We start from the raw sequence: 19381 nt of genomic DNA, 5'->3' as shown, positions 1-19381 counted from the left end.
ATTGCATTGTTTTATAGGGAAAACTATAACCAGGCTGGCCTTTTGGGGAGGAGGAGGACAACTTTACCTTCCATCTTGTGGCACACTCTTATTCAAATACAAGTGGAATAAAATCCTAAAGGGGATAAGACACTCCTGGGCATATAATTTTCTCCAACTATAAATACGTTATCCACTAGGTTATTTTTTTTTTATAAGATTTATTTATCTATTTGAGAGTGAGAGAGTGAGAGAGCACAAAAGTGGGAGGGGCAGAGGGAGAGAGAATTTCAAGCAGACTCTGTTCTGAGTGTGGAGCCTGACATAGGGCTTGATCTCATGACCCCTGAGATCACGATCCCTGAGATCATGATTTGAGCCAAAATCAAGAGTTGGATGCTCAAGTGACTGCACCATCCAGGCACTCCATACCAGGTAAGTTTTTTTTTTTTTTTCCATTTGAGTCCATATGAAATAAATATTAGGCAATCACACTCATAAATTTTATTGGCCAAAGAAGTACTCTTCCTTGCTTTTATTTCAGTGTTTCTGGAAGTGCAATACCTGGACCACTTTTAATGAGAATCAAGTATTTTTAAGCCTATTCAAAATGTAAATCCCTACTTCTCCTATCCAAAGATTCAGGAATTATTATTTTAAACAAGTTCTATAAATATTATACATAATGCTTTACTTCATTATTTGCTTAAGTATTCAAAAGAGTTTAATAAAAAATAATGGATATGTGCCTATTTCACAGCAGCACATACTAAAATTGGCACAATACAAAGAAGACTAGTAGGATGTTGACATGCAAATTCATGAAGTATGCTATACTTTGGGGAAGTAGGAGATAAAGGCTTCTAGTTATGGACTGAGCTAAGTCAGCAGGATGAAAGGTACAGCATAGGTATATAGCCAATGGTACTGTAACACTGTTGTATGGTGACAGATGGTAGCTAACTTGTGGCAAGCAGGGTGTAATGCATACAGCTGTCAAATCACTATGCTGCATACCTGAAACTAATGTAACACTGCTACACACCAATACAAAAATTTTAAGAAAATAGATGGATAACTGTATAGATGGGTAGGAGGAAGAGGAGGAAAGAAAAGGAGAAAGGGAAAAGACAGGCAGGCCTCTGGCCTGTCTTTCCCACTATCTGAGGTTGTCAGATTCCAATTAATAGATCCAAGTAATTCTACTTTGATCCACTGGCACCTCTAATGTTTTTAACTCACCATGATCTAGTTCCAAATATGGAACTTTAGAAAGTTAGCTGATAAAATTACACTGAATGGGAAGAGCAAGTAGGATTGTACTGTAAAAGTTCAAGTCACTTTTAGACCATTTAAGTACTATTATGTTTGTAAATTAAAGTATTAGACCTATAAATGAGAAAGGTCAAAATTTCCAAAGGATTTTTATTCCATAAGGAGAAAATGTGGTCCTACTAGGAGAAATACAATACAAAAATCAAGAGTGGCATTCACACTCAAAAAAGGTCTACTGAGAAACTCATATCACAAAATATGGAGTAGCAGACCCAAAAGCAAGCAGAGAGGTCCACGGTTCAGGACGGGAGGAGTTTATCCTCTCTACTGTTGGAACAAGATAACCTAGATGAACATTTTACCATTTGCTCAGTGGAGCTCACTTTTCAATCTGGCATTTCATGCCCACAGTTGACCTGCCCACTCCATCTTTCAAAAAACCTCTCTCACTAGCACTTTTGAGCTCCTTTTCTTTTTTCTCTCCAGGCCATTTCTCCTTTGACATAAGTGTTCATTTTTTTCCCCAATTTCCACATATTCAAATTACAACCACTTATAGCATCCAGTTCATACAGGCCTCATTCACAAGTCCCTTCCATCAACACTCTCTCCCTTTTGGGTGCTCACAGACCTTACACTTGGGTTTCCTATGGTGTTCATGTTTCACACTGTAGCAGAGAAATTCTTATATGCTCTTTAAAAACTGAGTATTTGACAGAGTGCTCAATAAATACTTAATGAACAAGTGAAGTTCTTCCATATTACACTGGGCACCCCAGTCCCTCACAGGTACTCCATTTGTTAAAAAAAAAAAAACCCACAATATCTACGATACAGACAGAATTCTACACAATAGCTAAATTCAATCCCAACATGCAGAATCACCAGGGTGGAGGGAGGCGGTGGGCACCCAGTTGCATTATAGTATAGTACACAAGACTGACTCACTTTCATCTTATGCTACGGGACTTAAAATTTCTTTCTGTGCATAGAAGAAACTGGCGAAGAGAACACAGCTGTGGCGACAACACTAGTATCTTTGTTTTCAGTTAGCGTTTGATGGCATTTTGGGAGACATTAATTCAGTGCCAAAATATCAGCATTCCTGGCAATACAAAAATCATTCCCAGAGCACTTCTGGGACTCTTATTCAAACCCTGGTGCTTCACGTGACCAGGCCAGAAAAAAAAAAGATCTACTCAAAGATTCCAGTGATGTAGACAACAGACACATACTCAGATCTAGCATAAAATTAAAGAACTGAGTAGGCCACATGAAGGACAACTATAATGTGGGGAAGCATGTTCTTGAAAATAAAGAGCGTTTCTCCTTGAAATTCACATCTGTCCTAAAAGCCATGACAGGCACTCCTAATGTAAGACAAGTCTCATTTGGACTTAGTAACTAACTTAACAGCATATAGCTACTTCTTATCTTTTGTGTTACATGTTCTGCACATCAAGCTAAGAATCTGCTCTGAAACACATGCTGGAAGGGAAAAACAACCCATGAATCTTTATTAAATGCTGTATGTGCTTCCTGTCTTATTGTCACAGGATGACTCAAAAAAAGGAGACTACGTTACAGTGTTACATTTTCTGTAAATCCAGTTAAGTGCATTTGAACTAGGTAACCATTTAAAATGAAGTCATATATATGTGTGTGTGTGTGTGTGTGTGTGTGTGTGTGTTATGTCTGTGTGTATGTATATATATATATAAATATATATAAATATATATGTATGTATACACGTGTGATGTCTGTGTGTGTATGTATATATACATATATATTTATTTATATATATGTGTGTGTATATATATTAAAAATTTTAAAGTAGATCATGCAAAATAGCAAATTAGTCCCCAAATCCAATTTTGGCCAGCAAAAGTATAAGACAAGTTCTGGTCTGCACGCAGTTCACTTTCCAGATGACACCACCTTTACTGAAAGCACAGTGCTCATATGATATCTTAGCTTCTAGGATATTAGCAGGTGTGGTTGTGCACACCTTCACTTTATATAGCAAAGTAAGGAACGGCAGGGAAACTCCAAGTGTCAATTTTACTCCAAATTTATATATATAGCAAATAACAAACAAACAAAAAGAGTCAAATATTTATAAAAACTATAGGTCTACCAAGCAGATAAAAAATATGAAATCAAACATAATTGTTAAAAGAAGGCCAAATCAATCCCTTCCACTGACTATAAGAGAGTACCAAAGATGAAGAAGATGAAGAACAGATTCTACCACAACGTTTAGAAAATCACAAATAGAAATCCTCAAAAGGTTATCTAATTGTAAATTATATGTTTTTCCATAGAACTACTGCAAAGTTTTGTTTAAACAACTGTCAGCAACCTTTATTTTAATGTTGCCATGATATAAATGATTAAAAATTTAAAAAGTGAAAAAATGCTTTCTATTTTTTTTTTTTTAAATGTAGCACATGGGGCACCTGGGTGGCTCCATCAGTTAAGCATCTGACTCTTGATTTCAGTTTAGGTCACGATCTCAGGGTGCTGAGATCAAGCCCTAAGTCAGCCTCTATGCTGGTCATGGAGCCTGCTTAAGATTATCTCTCTCCACTCTGCTCTTTCTCTCTCTCTCTCTCTCAAAAAAAAAAAAAAAAAAAAAAGACATTTAGGATTTATACATCAGATTTTGAGACTATTTCAACATTATAATTACAAACCAAAATACTTTGAAATTTCCCATCCAACTATTTACATTCTTGTGTTAGTATTATAGCCATTAGCTAATAAGCAGTTTGTGTATATTTTGAAAAAAATTCTTCAAGTGAATGAATAACAGTAGAAAAAATAATATGAAGAATAATGATTAAAATGAATAGCTAAATTTTTTAAAAAAGATTTTATTTATTTATTCTTGAGAGACAGAGAGAGAAAGAGGCAGAGACATAGGCAGAGGGAGAAGCAGGCTCCCTGCGGGAAGCCCGATACAGGACTCGATTCCAGGACCCCGGGATCCTGCCTTGAGCTAAAGGCACTGAGAGGATAAGTTATAGCCTTGACTACCAATCATGGCTAGACTTCTTCTTAGGATTGGATTTACCCACTGATTAGAATGGCAGACCAGGGTGACATCACCATCTCTAAGTCCTAGGAGTGCTAGATGCTAGGAAATTCCAACTATATGCTGTGTAGGAGCTTCCTGAGGCCCACAGGATTCCTGGTATCCAGAAACCCAGGTTGTTGAGAATCTTAGTATAGCTTACACAGCAATGTCTCTCGGTGACTGTACCCAATCATTCCCAGTCTCCCCAACCACTGCCCACCCAGTCTTTTCTCCTCAATCTGCTGAAACATAGGCATTCCCAAGGGTCTCCTTTCTGGGTAGCTGTAACAGTATAATTCACCCACATCTCCCCCATTTCCAATTACCCCACCACTGCCACCACCAGGTGATCAGATTCATAAGGACCAAGGGTTTCATATTTGCGTTTATGAAGAACTTCTACAACCTGGAATGATTAAAAAAAACAAACAGAAATAGAAATGAGAAAAATGAAGGTATAAGACATAGAAGAGGAAAGTCCAAAGGGTAACAAGCATCTGAAGAGTTTTTTTTTTTTAAGATTTTATTTATTTATTCATAGAAATGCAGAGAGAGAGAGAGAGAGGCAGAGACACAGGCAGAGGGAGAAGCAGGCATCATCATACAGGGAGCCTGACGTGGGACTCGATCCAGGGTCTCCAGGATCACGCCCTGGGCTGCAGGCGGCGCTAAACTGCTGTGCCACCGGGGCTGCCTTGAAGAGTTGTTAAAACTTATTAGGAATTAAGAAGAAAGTAAATTAAAATATTGGAACATCACATTATGTCAGATATTGGCCAAGAGTTAGAAGGCTGCATTAAGGTACTTGTTGAGGAGTGTGGAGATACAGGAACTCTTAGATATTATTGGTGAGGAGGACGGAGGTGCAGCCTCTTTAAAGAGAGATGTTGCAGTAGTAAGTGGCCCTAAGAACACAGAAATGTCCATAAGGAAACTCAAATGAAGATATATATCTGTGGGGACAGGAAGATAGCCAGTGTATTCATTTTTTTAAAAAGATTTTATTTATTTACTCATGAGAGACACAGAGAGAGAGGCAGAGACACAGGAAGAAGCAAAAGCAGGCTCCCTATGGGGAGCCCGATGCGGGACTCGACCCTAGGACCCCATGACCATGCCCTGAGCCAAAGGCAGGTGCTCAACCACTGAGCCACCCAGGCATCCCCAGTGTATTCCTTAGTGGACATAAAACAAACTTGATGCAGACCATGGAGTGCTAGGCAGAAGGTAGAAGGAAATATTAAGTGCTGACAGATTAAAACACAACTCTGAGTTAAAAAACACAAAACAGGCAAGTAACACTAAATCATTCATGTAAATTAAAAAGCCATGCATACAAAATGGTGACAATTTTACAAGAACAAAAGAAACAAAAATATACATATTAACTCTTAAAAAAGGCTGTTCTGTAAGGAAAAAAACGAGAATGAGGTATGAGTAAATGAATATAACAAGAGAGGGCTGTGAACTAAAGGACAACAGATGAAAGAAGGAAATTTAAGATTTTATTTATTTGACACAGAGAGAATGAAAGAGCAGGAGCAGGGGGAGGCACAAAGTGAGAGGGAGAAGCAGACTCCCCAGTGAGCAGGGAGCCCGATGTGGGGCTTGAACCCAGGGTTATGAGATCATGACATGAGCAGAAGGCAGAGGCTTAAATGACTGAGCCACCCAGATGCCCCCATATTGGTGTTTTCAATCAGAGCCTAAGAGAACTGGGGGAAGGCAAATGCCTAACTCCAGCCCCATCTGGCCCTTCTATCTCATCTAAAGGGGAGAAAAAAAGAGTGGGGAGGCAAACTGAGAGGCAAAGTACACAGTTAAGGAGCACAGGTTCACCAGATATAGGACCTCAGACACCTCACTACTAACATTACTAAGGCCTAGTTCTTTTTGCCACATATAGCATGCCCAGTTATCAAGAAAAAGTTAAAGACATACTAAGAGGCAAAATCAGTATCAGCATCAGTCAGATATAGCAGAAATGTTAAGATTCGTCGGAGGAAAATATTTTTAAAATTATGATTAATATACTAAGGGCTCAAAAGGAAAAGTAGATAGATAACATGCAAGAATAGAGGAGTAATTAAGTGGAGATGGAAGTGCTAATAAGAAGGAATGACAAATGCTTGAGATAAAAAACACTTAAAGAAATGAAGAGGAGGAGACTCTCCTTTGAGAGTCTCATTAGTAAACCGGATATGGCTAAGCAAAGAAGCTTAAATGTTTATCAATAGAAACTTCCAAAACTGAAAAACAGAAAGAAAACAAAAAAGGCTAAGAATACACATACAAACAAAAACCAGAACATTTAAGAATTGTGGGAGACATAGAAAAGGAACCAACAGAAAAAATAAGCAATAGCTGAAGCAGTAGTGACTTGAGAATTTTTCCGAATTATTATCAGACACCAAACTACAGATCTGGGACACCTGGGTGGCTCAGTGGTTAAGCATCTGCCTTCAGGCCAGGACATGCTCCTGGAGTCCTGGGATAGAGTCCCACATCAAGCTCTCTGCAGGGAGCTTGCTTCTCCCTCTGCCTGTCTCTTCCTTTCTCTCTGTCTCTCATGAATAAATAAATAAAATCTTTAAAAAAACCCAAAACAACAACAAAAAAAACCTACAGATCTAGAAAGCTTAGTACCAAGTAGGCAAAATGCCCTGAGAAACTATACCTACACATAACAGATTTAAGCTGCAGAAAATCAAAGATAAAGACAAAATTTGAAAGAAACGAGAGGAAAAACACCTTACTATAGAGGAACAGAGATGGGAATTTCAACCAGCTTCTCCATGGAAAGTACGTAAGCAAAAACCAACCAACCAACCAACCAAAATAGAATGAAATATTTAAAGTGCAGGAGGAAAACATGCCAAGCAATCTAGTTTTCTGCATTCTGTGAAATTCTCCTTCAAAAGTCCAGACAAAATAAAGACTTTCTCACCTAAACAAAAACTGAGGAAAATTTGTTGCCAGTAGTGAATACCTTGTAAGGAATGTTAAAATTTCTTAAAGGACAAAGAAAATTATATTATATAGTCAGAACTGGAATATACATAAAGAAAGAAAAGAGAATCAAGGAAGGAATAGGTGAGGGTGAAATAAAAACTTATTTTTCTTATTCTTAGCTGAGCTAACATAATAACAGCTTCTTCAAAATAATATTCATCGGGCAGCCTGGGTGGTTCAGCAGTTTAGTGCTGCCTTCAGCCCAGGGCCTGATCCTGGAGACCTCGGATCGAGTCCCATGTCGGGCTCCCTGCATGGAGCCTGCTTGTCCCTCTGCCTGTGTCTTTGCCTCTCTCTCCCTCTCTCTCTGTCTGTGTGTGTGTGTGTGTGTCCCTCATGAATAAATAAATAAAATCTTTAAAAAAATAATAATAGCATCAAGAATGTATTCAATTCAGTATGCTTATGTAAATCCTTGCTTGTGTGTGAAATGAAGGGCAGCAATGGTATAGGCACAGGATGGAGGAATCAGAAGAATTTTGTTATGATCAGGTATCTGCACTACCTATGAAGCAATATAGCATTATTTGAAAGTGGATTTGGAATAGTTGTAAATGTATATTGAAAATTCTAAAGCAAACGCTAAAAAAGAAAAGAAAAGGAAAGAAAATGAAATCATATAAAATACTCCATTAAAACCAGAAAAGGAAGAAAAAGAATGGAAGACAAAAATAGAAACAAAGAACAATAGCAACAAATAGAAGATAACAAATATGGTAGCTATTAATCCATATATATCAATAATCACTTGGATCATCAATGTGTTAAACACACAGATTAAAACATAGATTGTCATAGTGGATCAAAAGAAGGAGACTCAATTATAAGTTGTTTATAAGAAGCCAACTTTAAATATAAAGGCATATATATATTAAAAGTATAGGAATAGAGAAAGATATACCCTGCTAACACTAATCAGAAGATAATAGGAGTAGCTATGTTAATTTCAGACAGAGCAGAAATTTGCTTTGAAGCAAAGCAAAAAATATATATAGAGAGAGATAAAGAGGAATATTACACAATGATAAAGAAGTCCATTCTTCCAAAGGATGTAACAATTCTTAATATGTATGCACTTAATAGCAAAGCATCAAAATATGGGAGGCAGAAACGAATAGAACTTCAAGGAAAATAGGTGAATCCACCATCATATTTGGAGACTTCAACACCCATCTATTAGAAAATCAGTGAGACTGCAGTGAAACAATATGACCAATCAACTGGATATAATGGACATCTATAGACCACTTCATTCAACAACAGCAGACTCCACATTCTTTTCAAGCTCACATTCCTCAAGACAGGCTACATTCTGGGCTATAAAACACATCTTGGTAAATTTAAAAAAATAGAAATCATAAAATGTCTGTTCTCAGACCATAATGGAATTAAACTAGGAATCAATGACAAAAAGATAGTGAAAGGGAAAAAAAAATCACAAAATACTTAGAGATTAAACAACACACTCCTAAATGACATGGCTAAAAGAAATCTCAAAAGAGATTTTAAAATAATTTGAACTAAATAAAAACACAACTTACTGAGCCCTGTGGGATGCAACAATGGCAGTGATTAGAGGGAAATTTATAGCACTGAGAGATAGTAAAGGGAACAAATGGATGAAACAGGGACAAAGAGAAGAAACAGGATGAAAGACAAGATGATGAGGAAGTGGAGGATGCACTTAAGTTACTTTAGACTTTAGAAGAGAGAGAAGTTTTTGATGGCTTTCAATTGTCGATCTTCTCTGACTGTGGGAAGACAGGGAAGATTGGAATCAAGAAGGTGGATAGTGTCTGGTATGGCAAAAAAAAAATAGAGCGTGGGGCAGAGCTTGCCTGCTATAAGCTTGCATGCAATCCTTAGTAAGCAAGAATAATGAAAAAAGTAGAGAAGAATGGAATGGAACGAAGGAAGAAAAATCCAAGTGTTTATTACTGAACTAATCACAGAAGCAGGAAGAAACAGTCAGGGGCTTAGGTAATACGGTACATCTCTATTCAGGTTTCACAAAACCAACACACCTCAGGACATTTCTAAGCAAGATTTATCTGCTAGTTCCCTCCCATACTTGGCCAAGATGTATTCCACTACAGTAGGAACTCTCCTGCACTTCAGACTATCACCTGGTCCCTCCAGCAGTTATGGGAGAGGCCAGGACCCAGGACCCACAGCCTCACTCCATCTAATCTAGATGTGGTGAGAAGAGCTATTGAGCCTGTGCACCAGAGCTGTGGCAACTCCCACTGCAGTGAGGTAATGGGCATGTGGGGCTGCAGCCAGGGTGCAGGGGTGACACTGTGTGTGACCAGGTGTGAGGGGCAGAGGTGACAATCCTAGACCAGGGTTATCAACTGAGCAAGCTCTAAGGGCCTGGGAAGGGCTCAAACTGTGCCCAAAACCAATAAACACACTCCTAGATATAGATAAAAGATAATCGCTTTATTGAGTATACTATCTTCATGATTTTTTGGTAATGAAAATACAACATTTTCAAGGCATTTGCAGACTCACTGATGACCTTGCTCTCTTGAGCCAATTTTGTATAATTACCTATCATAGAGCTTTCTCAAAATGAGCATCACAGCAACACTGCTTAGTTTTCAGATTTAAAAAAAAAAACAACCCTTACTTCCTGCCCAAACCTCAAGTGCCTAGGTCATTGTCATAGATAGCTATAGGAGCCAAAGCTAAAAACTGCCCTTTCCTGAGTATCAGTTCATGGAATTCTTAATTTCTACTGTTTTCATCAGAAGCCCCTTTTGACAGAGCCCCATTCTTTTTCTACAGTAACAGAACCTCTAAATTGTAGCAGGGCACACAGGTGCCAAGAGTGAAGAGTATATTTCCTAGTCTCTTTTGCAGTGATGTGTGTCCACATGACTAAGTTTTTGTCAATGAATGTGACCATAAGCATTCCATGGCAGCTTCCAGAACACTTCCAAAACTACCCAGTGCTTCTCTTCCTTCAACCTTTCCTCCCCCAGGGGAAGAACATGCTCAAACTTGCACTGTAAAATGACATCTCTGTTCACTTCCTCTGCTCTTCTTCCTTGACTTTTAACCTTGGGATCACTTCTTTTAAGAAAAAAAAAAAGAGTTGTGCTTTTATTTATTTTTAAATATTTTATTTATTTTTCTGAGAGACAGAGTGAGAGAGAGCACAAGAGGGGAAGAAGGGTAAAGAGAGTGGGGCAGAGGGAGAGGGAGAGGCAAGGAGCCCCACTCAAGACTTGATCTCAGGACCCTGGGATCATGACCAGAGCCAAAGGCAGAGGCTCAGTCGGTTAACTGACCCATCCAGGTGCCCCAACAGTGTGCTTTTAAAAGAACAGTTCCAGGAGAAAACTTATTATTGCAGATATTTCTGTATAAGGTCTAATTTGCATAACTAGACTGCAGGGCTCCCCAGTATAAAGATGAGAGAGAGACAAAGACATAGAGACAGAGACAAACAGACATTGGTTTTGATTGATTGACTGATTCACTCAACATATTAACGGTGTTTTAGGCTGAAGAGTCTTAGACTAGGCTATAAAAAAAGTCCACTGTGTAAGTGCCGAATGAATGACTTATTCAATTCTGCAAACACTGTCAGTCTAGCTATCCTCCTGGTTTTATTACCAGTTGTAGTACCCTGGACACAGAATGGTTAAATTCTGAGGTCTTAGTCATCTTATCTGTCATATATAAAAGAGCTGGATTCCACAACTTCAGGTGAAGCATCCTGGAAGCAAGTACAGCATAAAGAAGTAGTTTCTTACTCAAAGCACAAACATGGCTGTTTCTCTGGAGTTGCTGTACCTAAGCGTTTCCCAACACAGTCACCATGAGAAACACTTTAGAAGGCTGGTCACTATTGGTATGACCCTACCCACTAGCAAACAATCTCTGCTGCAACAATATAAATATTAATAGTTAGGAAGGTGGAGGTTGTAAAAAATATCTACTCTGGCACTTTCAGTCAATATCATTTTAGCTGCTCATCTGTCTTATTAAGTTTGGGGTTTTCAACTCCATTGGCAAAATCTCTTTCTCAAAATGTCACATTAGCTGATGAGAACAGTCAAAAGCTTAAAGGAAAGAGAGAATTCCCTGAAGGCTGTTACTTCTGAAAATTGTCATGATAGTGAGATGTGGAGGCTGGGTGGTAATGGCACCACCTGGTGACTTTCAAGTCTCATGGCTTAAACCACAAACTTAAGAAAAAAAGCACAATTTTCATTCACAAAATATACATTTGAAAAATATTTTACTGTACAATTTCAGCATTCAGTAACTGTGTCTTAAGTTTAATTACCTACATCACTGTTTCTTTATAATCAAGCATTCCTTTTGTCCTATAAAACATAATAAGAATACTTAAGAAATGCAGTCTGTGTAGTCTAGAGTCACTATCTTGTGTCATGTGAAGTTACCAACATTACCATTCCTACAGCTCACTAAAGTCTAAACTATGTTAGTAATTATGCCAAAGAGCGAGGGCTGGTCATACCTAACTCTATTAAACTGAAATATACTGAAAGACTATTTTGGTAGAATACATTTAGACATTTTTTCAAAATGTAAAAGTAGAAATGTGACTGAAAAGTCTTTATTTTCACTGAAATATGACCATTCTAAAATTCAAAAACTGTCACTTTCAAACAATGCTTAATTCTTTCTTCAATTATCAGAAAATACCAGGGGAAAAAAAACAGACTTTGGTTAATAAAAAGTATCCTTAACTCATCACAAAATGATCCCTTATTTCCCAAGAAATACTTAACAAGTGTTTTTAATGACAATCTTAATCCATTTTTAAGACTCAATCAAGTTGTGAAAATGAATATATATATAGAAAAGCTGAAATAAATTTTTCCATCAACTATGCATAGTGCTTGATTTAATAAACATGGTTTTTCTTTACTAGGAGATTTACCAGGCAGAATTAGTAAAGGTAATTATTGGGGGAGAGGGCAGAGAGAGAGACAGAATCTGACACAGGCTATAAATCCAGCGGGGTAGGGCTCTCTCTCACCACCCTGAGAACATGACCTGAGCTGAAATCAAGAGTCAGATGCTTAACTCACTAAAGCCACTCCAGCACTCCAGGAAAAGGAATTCTCAAAAGCTTAGTTCTGTAGTCACAAAAAATGCAAAATTAATTATTACCAATAATCTGTTTGATTCCATCTTCCAACTATTAAGAAACCAAACAATATAAATAAATACTTAGGATCTATACCCTAAAAACTATAGAACACTTCTGAAAGAAATTGAGGAAGACACAAAGAGGTGGAAAAATATTCCATGCTCATGGATTGGCAGAATTAATATTGTGAAAATGTCAATGTTACCCAGGACAATGTACACGTTTAATGCAATCCCTATCAAAATACCATGGACTTTGTTCAGAGACTTAGAACCAATTATTTTAAGATTTGTATGGAATCAGAAAAGACCCCGAATAGCCAGGGGAATTTTAAAAAAGAACACCATAGCTGGGGGGCTCACAATGCCAGATTTCAGGTTGTACTACAAAGCTGTGGTCATCACGACAGTGTGGTACTGGCACAAAAACAGACACATAGACCAATGGAACAGAATAGAGAATGCAGAAGTGGACCCTCAACTTTATGGTCAACTAATATTCAATAAAGGAGGAAAGACTATCCACTGGAAGAAAGACAGTCTCTTCAACAAATGCTGCTGGAAAAATTGGACATCCACATGCAGAAGAATGAAACTAGACCACTCTCTTTCACCATACACAAAGATAAACTCAAAATGGATGAAAGATCTAAATGTGAGACAAGATTCCATCAAAATGCTAGAGGAGAACACAGGCCACACCCTTTTGAATTCAGCCACAGTAACTTCTTGCAAGATACATCCACGAAGGCAAAAGAAACAAAAGCAAAGATGAACTATTGGGAGTTCATCAAGATAAGAAGCTTTTGCACAGCAAAGGATACAGCCAACAAAACTAAAAGACAACCTACAGAATGGGAGAAGATATTTGCAAATGACGTATCAGATAAAGGGCTAGTTTCCAAGATCTATAAAGAACTTATTAAATTCAACAGCAAAGAAACAAACAAACAATCTAATCCTGAAATGGGCAAAAGACATGAAGAGAAATCTCACAGAGGAAGACGTAGACGTGGCCAACACTCACATGAGAAAATGCTCTGCATCACTTGCCATCAGGGAAATACAAATCAAAACCACAATGAGATCCCACCTCACACCAGTGAGAATGGGGAAAATTAACAAGGCAGGAAACCACAAATGTTGGAGAGGATGCGGAGAAAAGGGAACCCTCCTGCACTGTTGGTGGGAATGTGAACTGGTGCAGCCACTCTGGAAAACTGTGTGGAGGTTCCTCAAAGAGTTAAAAATAGACCTGCCCTACGACCCAGCAATTGCACTGTTGGGGATTTACCCCAAAGATACAGATGCGATGAAACGCGCGGGACACCTGCACCCCGATGTTTCTAGCAGCAATGTCCACAATAGCCAAACTGTGGAAGGAGCCTCGGTGTCCATCGAAAGATGAATGGATCAAGAAGATGTGGTCTCTGTATACAATGGAATATTCCTCAGCCATTAGAAATGACAAATACCCACCATTTGCTTCAATGTGGATGGAACTGGAGGGTATTATGCTGAGTGAAATGAGTCAATCAGAGGAGGACAAACATTATATGTTCTCATTCATTTGGGGAATATAAATAATAGTGAAAGGGGATATAAGGGAAGGGAGAAGAAATGGGTAGGAAATATAAGAAAGGGAGACAGAACATAAAGACTCCTAACTCTGGGAAATGAACTAGGGGTGGTGGAAGGGGAGGAGGGCGGGGGGTGGGGGTGACTGGGTGACGGGCACTGAGGGGGGCACTTGACGGGATGAGCACTGGTTGTTATTCTGTATGTTGGCAAATTGAACACCAATAAAAAATAAATTTATTACTAAAATAAAAAAATACTTAGGTACTGTGATTTTCATAGATTTAAATAAATCTCCAAAGAGATTGATCTCTCCATGGAAAATAAATTTTCTATTAAAGGATATATTAGCTTTCTTTCAGTTAACTAAATTGAATAGAGCAATCATCTGTACTACCTGTGAATTATTTGTGATTCCAAGATTTTCCTTACCTTATCTATGGCCTGTTGGTCATTCACTGTGGTCTATTTTCAAGTTAGTGAAAAGGAAAACTTTAGCCTAACTTAATCTACTTTGTATATCATTAACAATACTCTAAAGTTAATTGGAAAGTCCATTTTAATGCAAAGGCTAAGAATAGAAGTTATTTGTTCTTTCCTACAGTCCAAATATTGTCTCTCCATATCATGTAGCCCAACGTCAATCACAGACTAGGAACATCTGAATGAAATTAATTCACAATAATAAAAGATTAAATTTAAAACCCAAACACTCAAAGGCCTAATTCAATCCCTTAAACACAAATACACACACACACACACACACACACACACAGAAAATGTTTCTCTAAAGAGCAGAGTTGTTGAATAAGGATTCTGTCATTTATCATAAAATGATCTCCCAACTCTCCATAGAAATCATATTATTCAAATGTTCCTGGCATTGTGGGGAACATATGATGAGCACCAGGAGGAAAACCCAAGGTGAAGGAAATAACAAAGTTCTTTGAATTGCTTTTAAAATACAAGCGTGCCACGTGGTGACCATCTGTTCTCCACCTCCAGTTGAGGAAGTAGAAGGAAATGGACTGAGTCTGGGACATTTAGGTTAATCATAAGGATGAATTCTCAAACTACTTAGTATTCCTGACTATGCTGGTAGACATGAGGTAATAACAAGTGAAACCAAGTAAGCCAGAGAACTTCCTGAGACCTCAGTTACAGACTATAAATGGAAACCCAGAAATAAAATGTGCTTCTAAAAGCAGACAGAAATCAATAGCCAAGCTGACAATACTTGAGAATTATGATGACTGAGTGAAACCTGACACTTTAACACTTTTCTAGAGGCTGCTGTAAGGTCGTCTTCACGAATGTCACACTCTTCATTTGGTTCTAGGCAGATATCATACATAGTTCCATTTGTAGTTACAAAGACGGCTTCTTTTTTTATTATGCTTTTTAAATATAGGCCTAAATACCAGATTCTGCAGTGGGAATTTGAGAGAAGCCTACAGCACTATTTTTTTTTAAATTGGATCAGTATAACTGATCAATTAGCAAATATAATATTCAAGAAGCAGACTGCTATTGGTTATAGTCTGATACAGACAAGGAGCTACCCTGTCAAAGCTTCTGTTTTTAGAATGTTCTACTCACAGGCATAGCTAGCCTTCCCCAACAGTGCTAGTTCCAAAATACATAAAGTAAAATGCTTATCTTTCAAGGTACTAACATGGTTGCAACTTGTCCAGTGTCTCTGTCCATATTATATAGGGCTTTCAGTTCAGGACATTTAACTATGTATTTTTCCTTTTAGGGCTTTCCCCTGGGGATCATCTAAGAAAGGCTACCCTTCCCCCCAAACATCCTGATTTATTCAATGACACTAAGTACTCAGGCTACTAAGGCCCACACAAGAACAAGATATACTGCCTATTCTGGAGTCCCTCATAGTCTAGTGTAGGGAAGAACTGAAACAGAACAAAAATAATCAAACACTGGTCAGGCACTAGTGACCAGCTCACAATCAACATAAATCAAGACATGGGCTAAAACCAAAAAAGCAATTTGGGAGATAAATTATGGCTGCCCACACTTCTGTACATCCTAAAATGTTTTAGCGCCTAGACACTTTATGTGTACATTATTCAGAGATATCTTTACTGGGATGGAGGTTGAGGGACAGAGAAGAATCATATTTATTTTAAGGGAGATTCCTCTGGTACCAAAATAAAGGAAGCATTTGAGAGGGGAAGTACAGGTAAGAAACAACTGGGGATGTACAGGAAAAAATAAAAAAGTACCAATTCAATAAATCTTTCATGACTTGGTGGCTATATGGACACGAGGAGTGATGTGAGGTATAAAAAAATGACAGAGGTTTCTAGCTACAAAAAAATCAGGACATTTTTATGGTTATTTCATGAACTGAGATCAGGAAACCCACCCTTGTCTCATACTCCTCCTTTTCCTTAAACATCTACCTCCATAGGTCCTACCTATGTTTTATGGCTCTAAAATGCAGGAGTAGAAGGTTTAGAATACATTTCCAAATTATTGCAATAATTTAGGACTTTAATGTCTCCCAGTTAAACTAATTAATACCTACCTGGTCTTCCTGCAGGTACTGGTGCTTCCTCTGTTACCTATATTTTCATTAGAATAATTAAAAGAAAACACAATTCCTTCTATAACGTGCCCCTTTGTAAATGGTTCCCCAAAGCCAAAGAACAAAGTTCAAACCTCTTAGCCAAGTAAACAGGCCTTTCAGGATGCAGCACTTCCATCTGTCTTTGGTCTTATCTCCAACACTTCCAACTTCCTATCTCATGCTCTAGTAATACCAACATTCCTGAACTTCTTCCTACATACCATTAAAATCTCTTGCCTGCTTTGCATACACTCTTGTTCGGCCAGAAAGACACTTCTTCCTCTGGCTAACTCTCACTCATCCATCAAGACACTTCCACCATCAACTTCTCAGAGACTGGACTTCCACATTAGATCAAATGCCCTTTTGTGTTCTAAATGAACTTTGTATCTACAGATAGCTCTCAGTATTTATGATGGCATATAAATAAAAATCTCTATTTTAGCCATCAATAGTTGCTGACTTTGGATTATTTCCTATGGCTTACTCATCTTTGTACTAAATAGGTCTAAGAAAAATGTATACCTGCTATGTACAAGGTTAATAAATGTTTTTAGACCTAATGATCTGGAGACTATATATAAATAGTAGCAACTGAGAGAGGAGAGCGAGGAATGAGAAGGACAGTAAAATAAAATAAACTTGCTATGGGCTACACAGACTTTTGTTCCTGATTCATCTGTGAATAAATGCCCTATGAAATATTTTCTTGGGGGACGCCTGGGTGGCTCAGCGGTTGAGCATCTACCTTTGGCTCAGGGTGTGATCACCAGTCCAGGATCAAGTCCCACATCGGGCTCCCTGCATGGAGCCTGCTTCTCCCTCTGCCTGTGTCTCGGCCTCTCTCTCTGTGTGTCTCATGAATAAATAAATAAAATCTTTAAAAAAAAGAAACATTTTCTTGGAATTAAAATTAAGCCATGTTTTTGATAATGCTTCCTTTTGTGGGGGTTGAGAGTAGTGATACTGACTTCCATATTTGGTCTCCCATCTCCCTTTCTGGCACAGAGCTCCTAAAACTATTCTGAAATTTCTTAAAAATGCTAAATATATCTTGATATTTATAATAATACCACTTCAGCCATACCTGAATTTACATTAATAAGGCAACTTTTGCAAAGCCCCTAAGGATGAGAGCTGGTTGCCAGTGGAGCCATCCATGTGATTATAGGATTGAAATTTTCAGTCCTACCCCTTGTCCTACCATAACCTACAGGGAGAAGAAAGGGCCTGGAGACTAAATTAAATCACCAATGGCCAATGATTTAATCAATTATGCTTAAGTAATGAAGCCTCCAAAAAACCACCCAAAGATGAAATTTGGAGAGCTTCCATACTGGTGAAGACATGCAGGTGCTGGAAGAGTATGGAAGCTCCACACCCCTTCCCACATTTCTTGCCAAATATCTCTCTTCCATTCAGCTCCTCCTGAGTTAAATCTTTTTATAATAAACTGGTGGTCTAGTAAGTAAACTGTTTTTCTAAGTTCTGTAACCTGCTCATTAGTCAAACCCAAAGCAGGAGTCATGAGCAGCTCCAATCTATAACCAGTAGGTCATAAGTATAGGTGGGACTTGTGATTGGCATCTGAAAGTAGGAAGTGGGGGGATGGGTGTATAGGACTAAATGTTTAGCTTATAGGATCTCACACTATTCTCCAGGTAGTATCAGAATTAACTGCTTGGTGTTGTGTAAAAAAATACGTGTCACTAGAGTACTATCTGTTTTCATTTATCTCACATGCCTCAGAGGAATCAACTACCTGATTTCTTGTCATTAAAGATTCTGTAAGACTCTACAGGAAATCAATTCAATGTAACATAATCAAGACATTTGGTTCCCTAAAGTCTCTGGCTGCAACTGAGTTGATGCAATCAGAGGACTAAATCTCTGGACTGTTTACCTTGATTTATGCCCTGTCAAGCATGAAGGGAAAATGGTTCTTTTCCTCAAGCTAGTAGCACAGGGCATAACAGAAGAGGAGGGAGTCTTTGAAGTCAATCAGGGTGAATATCCCAACTCCATTATTTAATAAATTCTACCTCATATATAGATGAGGTCACCTTTGGGGGCTGCCAGATCTAATATGGCAACGGGCATCTGCCACATACCCAAGGAAGAAGGAAGTATTTTCTAAGACAAGCCACCGTGCACTATATCTCAGGCTCATGGTCAGGAGGGCCAGACAGGGAGCTGGATTTGAACCTACAAGGACACTTACCCAAATAACATGCAATCCAAAGATTTCCAATTTTCCACTGCTGTACAATCACACAGGCTCTTTACCCACTTTAGCATTTCCAAGATTCATTGCTTTTAGCATTCCTACTAGGGTGTGGCCTTCTAGTAGAATTCAGCTCTCTTTGTACCCTAAGAAAACTCCACATCTCTCCTGAATCCAGAAATTCTTTTGTCTGGTTATTAGTTCTGGCCAGTGGAGTATGCCTAGGAAGGATTTACAAATATCCTGAAATATGAATGATAAATTTCCCTATAGTAAAGTCATAATAGACAAGAAACTGAGAGAGGCAGGAAGGGAGACAGAAAATGAATTAAGTAGTGGGCAAAGTGCTATAGCTCTGTTTTGTTCCACCAATGACATTTTCATTTTTGTGACTTCATCATTAAATGATTCCATTTTGGCTTCTATGTGACATATTTGGACCAATCTGGTAGCTAGTAGCAAATGATTCCTTTCAACATCTTTTAAGTTTATTAGGCTTATAAGATTA

The 19381-nt window shown here is 38.1% G+C and overlaps 1 protein-coding gene across 9 annotated transcripts in view; it reads right to left on the bottom strand.

The window, feature by feature from the left end:
* The window catches only part of ARHGAP42 (Rho GTPase activating protein 42), a 280896-nt gene that overhangs the window by 103625 nt on the left and 157890 nt on the right, over nt 1-19381 (bottom strand). The gene's annotated exons all lie outside the window — the stretch shown is intronic.

Source organism: Vulpes vulpes, chromosome 11, assembly GCF_048418805.1.
Source record: "Vulpes vulpes isolate BD-2025 chromosome 11, VulVul3, whole genome shotgun sequence".
NCBI lineage: Eukaryota > Metazoa > Chordata > Mammalia > Carnivora > Canidae > Vulpes > Vulpes vulpes.
This window is presented reverse-complemented; position numbering and strand designations above follow the sequence as displayed.